Source organism: Populus alba, chromosome 16 (assembly GCF_005239225.2).
Source record: "Populus alba chromosome 16, ASM523922v2, whole genome shotgun sequence".
NCBI lineage: Eukaryota > Viridiplantae > Streptophyta > Magnoliopsida > Malpighiales > Salicaceae > Populus > Populus alba.
The window spans coordinates 558,616-565,371 of NC_133299.1; positions in this window are offsets into that span (position 1 = coordinate 558,616).

A 6,756-nucleotide genomic window follows, 5' to 3' on the forward strand; every position below is an offset into this window, starting at 1 on the left:
AAAAATTTAATGGCTATTTGCTTATGGCAATGCCTGCGATCCTATATGTTTTGATCACTGCTGGATATAACACCACCTTCAAAGAATTGAATTTGTTGGCAATTCTTGCCATGTATTTAACAGCAATATTTGAATATAATCTTAAGTGTTTTGGTGGTGTATAGTTTTTTTTTTTTAATTATTTTTTAATTAAAATAATATTTTTTAATTTTATTTTGATATTAATACATTAAAAAAATAAAAAAACACCTAAAAAATCATCAATTTTAAAAATCAAAATTTAAAAAGCATAAACTTCACGATGCCAAACTAGCATATATCATTTTAATATTATTATTTAATTTTAGTATTTGAAAAGCAACACAAGTGAATTTTACAATTAATCAAAATTAAAGATTTACAAATCACACGAAAACAAATATGTTTTTTTTTATAATTGATCAGTTAAAAATTAATCTCACTAATGCGTTTTTTTCTGCACATCTTTCTCTGACGTGTGATTGTAATATGTTTTTTTTTAAAAAATACACTAACAAGATGAATAAATGACATATTTTTATTTAGTCAAGTTAAATAAATTCTACAATATTAAAACACACTCTAAACAAAAAAAAAATAAAATTCAATTAACAAATAAATAAATTTAAATAGTTTAAATCAAATCTGCTAGAGAATAATATAAATTATATTTTGAAATCTTATCTAACAATTCAACCTATTGAGTTGAGATGATTTTTTGATAAGTATCAAAGCCTTTATAACCAAATATTCGTAAATTTTAATTTTATCTTTTTTATTTATTTGATAAAAATTAAGTACAAGGTAATGTTAGCCTATATAAATTTTAAGTTCAAATGGTTTTTATTTAAGGGGTGTGTTATAAAATAAATAATATCTTGAAATTTTATTTAACAATTTAAGTTATTACATCGAAATGGTTCTTTGATAAAATTTAATAAAAAATTGGTTTTATACATCGCTATAATTTGAAACAATAAAAATTTTATAACAAGAATAATCTCTCTCTCTCTCTCTTAATACACACCAAATAACTAATGAGACATCACATTAAAAAGAATAATGCGTAAGTATGTCCTTGTATTTGCAATAATAGGCTTGCTCAATATATATTTCTTTTGCTCTACTCCTTTTGAAGTGGTTTATATATATATATATATATATATATATATATATATATATATATATATTCATCGACTTTTCCTTCAAATGTATAATGAATAACCTTCACGATTTTATTTGCTTCCGATAACTATAGTTACATGTTAGTGCAAATAATTAATTTCCTGCTTCAATAATAATAATAATAATAAACAGAATTGTGCTAGGACTGTTGCAAGAAAATTGCTTCTTGTTTGTCACTTGCCATACATAGTTCCCGAATTACACTTGGCATGCCATTTCACTAAAAAGAAATCCAAATCCATTTAATTCATTGTCGGCAGCTCTATCTCCCCTAGCAATGTTTCTTCTTCACAAATTCATCCCTAGATATTTGACCTATACACCAGCTCAACACTTCCCTGGTCGGGAGGATTCGATCGTTGTCACCAGATTCTTATCACTTGAAAGACAGAATTTATACTAGTTTTCTTTTCTTTTCTTTTGTTGTTCAAAGAATCTATACCAGTTGTTGAGTAGAAGTGAAAGCAACTACTAGACCACCACGCTCTGTCTTGCTAAAATCTTTCTTCTCCTTCTTCCTTTATTTTCTGTGCTAAAATTCTTTTCTTGACAGCAACTTTGTCCATGACATGTACTCATGAGCATAGTGATCTTCTTTTAAGATTCTTCACCCACAAGCAAAGCAATGTAATTAAACGTGGTCGGTTTGACGATTCAGTTTGAAACACGATAGATCTAGAATTTAACTTGGCTTGGTTTTAAAAAACTGGGTGCTAATTGATTCAATTAAACTCAGGCTGGCTAATCAAAATCAAATCAAATTTTTTAATTTTAAAAAAATATATAATTTTGATTTTTGATCAAGATAAACCCGTTCAATTCATGATATATGTAATGTATTAAGTTATAAATCATACCAGCTTTAATAATTTTAAAGCAAAGCTTTAACCCAAGAAAAAAAAATAAGAAAAGAAAAAAAATTACATAACTTTGCATGTGGTGTAACAAGAGGTAAATTTGTGGCTATATTCATAGTGGGACTAGGAGCTAGTAGTGATGTGATAGCAACTTCTCATAAGCTTTAGAAACAAAGAGAGGGAATGGAAATTAAAAAGAAAATAATTATTATAAAGATATAGTGATTATGTAGGGAAGGGGACACAAACCTTTGGGTCACATTATTTGGGCATAGATATTAGAGGTTCAAAATACGGGTGGCGAACAAAAACGACACAGTTCTTTGCATCTGCGACTCCCAGTTGGCATCTACCTTTTGGCTGGCTTTAGCATGCGTGAAGAAGGAAAGCATATCCAATTCTTGCAAAATTTCTTTTTGTGAACTTTGATGCACTTTTGGCAGAAGAGACATCATTTATTTTCATGGCTGGCAAGGGTCCCCTACCTCACCTTGTCTAAATCAGGCTCCTTAGGGATTTAAAAAGCTGTCGGACCATTCTAGGTTTAAATCCCTAGTATTTTGTTAGGGCCTATTATAAGTTATAGTTGGCACAACATTGTTGGACCATGCTAGGCCAAGATTGTCAAGTTTGATTGGGAAACTTTAACATTATGTCCAATACATTTGGGCTTTTAACTCTCATTAAGAGAAAGAGATTTGAATAAATTAATTTGATGTGGGGGTGTGTCTTTGATATATTCCGAGAAAGAACTTAATTTTGGTTAATGCACAAGATAGCTCTAAAAATATATTTTATTTTATTATAAAAAAAAATGTCAATGACTTAGATAGATATAAGAATGCCTTTTTATTATCTATAATCTAAAAGGTGTGAGATTTTTATTATACACTGTTCATCCTCTCATATTTATTAGTGTAGATGGATTATGCAAAATTTTATGTGTTTTTTAATTTCGTCCTCAAATTTTTTATTTGTGCAATTTAATCTTATTTAAAGAATAATTGATTTTAAATTCTTATGAAAGGGTGGGATTAAATGAGGAGGGGATCAAAATAAAAAACATGGCAAACATGAGTAACATATCATAAATTTTGAAAAAATACACTTTGATCTTTCAACTTAAACAATCACACACATGGAGGGTGGCCTTTCTTAATCAGGATCCAAATCGCTACCCTATTCCTTCTACAATCTAAGCATGATCAGACTTTTAATAGAACAGAACTTCTAAATCTTCATCCTTGAGACGTGCCATCAGGGAGTACGTAAATTTGAAGATTACCTTAACACGTTCCCAGCAATACTGAAATCTAGTTCAATTAATATCACGATGGAAACACTTTGACCAATTGTTAGCGATGCATATTATAAATTTATGGTACGTTTGCATTTCTTTCGACTAACAATTATCTGAAAATTGATGTGTGTGTGTGTACATTTGTTTGCTTGATCCCATAAAAAAACCAACTAGAAGAAGAAGAATCTTCAAGAACATCCAGCAGGAACTAGGATGGGGCAATCTGGCTAACATCAATGCCGTGAGACACAATCTAAGGAAGTCGTAAGGGATACAATTTTTGGACCTTTTTATTCTTTTCATGGATTAATTTCCTTTATGCTATGTGTAATATAAGAGGGGAAAAAAACTAATGCCACCAAAAGGAAGATAGAAACATGTATAGATGGCTAGGTTGGACCTAAAAGTAGTCTCGCAAAGAAAATGAATGGTTCCACAAAAGCTTCTAGACGTGTTTAATTCCAAGTATTATGAAAAGAGAAGATTGACCTTGGAAGAAAGAGTAGAAGAGGTTGTTGAAGAGTTTGGATCTAGGTTAGATTGGGATAGAGATTTCAAGACTTGTATATGACTTTTCATTTTTTACTCCTCAAACATATATCTTTCTTTTAAAAAATTGATATTTTAGTGTTCAATATATGTTATGGTCAGTTTTCGCAAAGAATAGATTAAATACTTTTATTCGACTCCTTAATTATGGGTTATTACAAAATTTGCAACATTCATGGATTTTTTTTTAAATATATATTTCTTCTTGTAATCATTCATTGCACTCAATTTTTTACATTGAGTTTAATAATCACTTGAACATGCAATCTCATGTTTATTTTTTCAAAAAAAAAAAAGGAAGAAAAGTAGCACTCTAAACCTTAGCAAGTTGAAAAGAATGCTCATAGTGTTTTGTTAAAGGCTCGGCAGCTATGCTCAATGGGTTGGAATTTATTTTGCATCATTTAATTCGAAATAGGAAACATCAACTACAAAGTATTTATATTGGCAGTATAGCTACTAGCTGTGTTATACGGACAATTTATTGTAGCTCTTCCTTACCTTGATGTGACTTCTCCATGTTCAATTTGTGACGCAAGGTTAACATCATGCTTACATTACCGTATTTCCATGGGAGCATTCGTGTAGCAATAATCATCAAACTTGATACGTGGACTGGTTTGGAAAAGAGATTGAATTATTGATCCAACTTGTAGATTATTGAATTAAATCTAATTAATTATTTTTATTAATCAAGATCATACATGCTTAATCAAAGCATATATTAAAACACAATCATCACATAATCATCAATCAAGATCAAATTATTACGTGCGAAGTTTCACTATGATTGGAAAAAAAAAGGGGTCAAATCTCAAGTATATCCCCAGGTATTGGGGTAGTATTGATTTTGCTCTCATGAGATTTCTATTCCAATTTTATTTCAAAACAATTTGGATTTCTCAATCTGACCGTTCTATAGAAATTACTTAACAAAGAAAAATTGAATTTATTATGAAAAAAATGTCGATTTTTGTCATGATAAGTATAGTTGAGAAAAGAATCGTTAAAATCTAAAAGATAAAAGTGACATAAAAAATAATTTGAGGATACAATTGAGACTATCTATATAGTTGGAGGGTTGTTTTTAAGGTGTCCAAAAAACGAAAAATATAATCTAGCAGTAATGAAACGCGCAGAGAAGGATCGAATAATGCGGCGATGCATGAGGACAAATGCTGATGGTGGAGCAGGTATGCCTTGAAGGCTACAAATTGTGGGTCCCTTGATCAGATCACCGAACTTTTGATTTCGTAGGTAAGCTCCACGTGGCCAGCAGAGTGGCTTGACCAGGAAATAGGTCCCCTATTTGATTACCCATACACCTAACCCCAACCTGTCCTCTCTCCTTTTGATATTTTGTAGCTTAAACGATTCGTTTAAGGAATTTTAATTTGTAATTAAATAGCATGAGTTTTTGTTGTCCAGCTTCATTGACGAGAGTTAGCAATTCAACTCATTTGCCACTTTGACAAATTGAAATTTCTATTCCTTTTGGATTTGTTGCAATTATTCATACCAATCTTTGGATTATCGTCATACAATATTAATATTGTTTTAGCTAGAGATAGGATATCTCATTAAAAACCATGTTAATTATGTGAATTATCAAGTTTATTTACTGCAAGATCTTAGTTAATAGCTTAGTATATTACCCGGTCTGATCTTACAAGACAATTCAATAACTCTTTGATTTGAAGTCTGATATAGTGAGTAAAAAATATTTTTTTAATTGAAAAAAAGTTATTTTAGAGTTTTTCCCTAGAAAAATAAAAGACTAGATTAACCAAAGATTAACTCTGAACTCGTGAGCAATTACTTGAACTATATCTACTTACATGTAAGATGTTATAACTATAATTATAATTAATAGTGAAGAAAATGTAAATTTAGTGTGTTTTTATTTATCACTACTAGCTAGATGCATCGTATCACATAACCATCATAATTATAAATTATATAAGAGGTGGTTTTACAAAATAATTAAGGTAATGTATCATCTTCTACATGTCTTTTTTAAAGAAAATTAAATATAAATTTGTGAAAAAACAACTAGTAGTCGTGTGGTGGTCACCACACTATGTAGCTAACAATGACACAAATAATTTTGATATTAAGCATGAGTGTTGCATAATCATAAAATTAGCAATGGCCTAATGAAATTTATTGTCAACCACTAAGAACTTAGGCAAACGATTTATTTGGCATCCTATTTTTGGAGTTGCTTTGTTTGTTGACAGAAGAAATCAAGAAACCTTAAAGATGTTCCTTCTTGTGCACCCTAAAATTGAAGATTGAAGATTGAAGATAGACATATGGCATTGATCAAGAGCTTAGCTTCCTTGGAGAGAATCTTGGCATAGACGACCAACGACTCATCACTAACCAAAAGTCACCTATGAGAGTTACATTTATAGCTCCATCTTGTTGGAGTTGGTGTGAGAAGTAATGGTGGTAACAAACAACCAACAAAACCATAAGATAAAATAAAAATAAATCGCCTTTTATTTAAAAACAATGATAGAATTTATGGAGGAGAACCCATAAATAAATTTTATGTTTTGTGAAACTATACTCGAGCCACTTATTGAATAAATAAATTTTGGATTAATTTGCCGGATCAAATCGAGTTTTATAACGGTAATATATTAGCACTAAAAATAAATAAATAAATATTAAATATAATAATATTGATTATTTTAATTATAATTGAGTATTTTTATTGTAGAATGTGAAAATAAGTAACTACTCTATGTACATTATAAATTGAGGCATCATGCTCAAGACAATCCAACAACCTAACCCAACAAGACTCTTTATACATTAAACCCCATTTCTCCCCTCCCA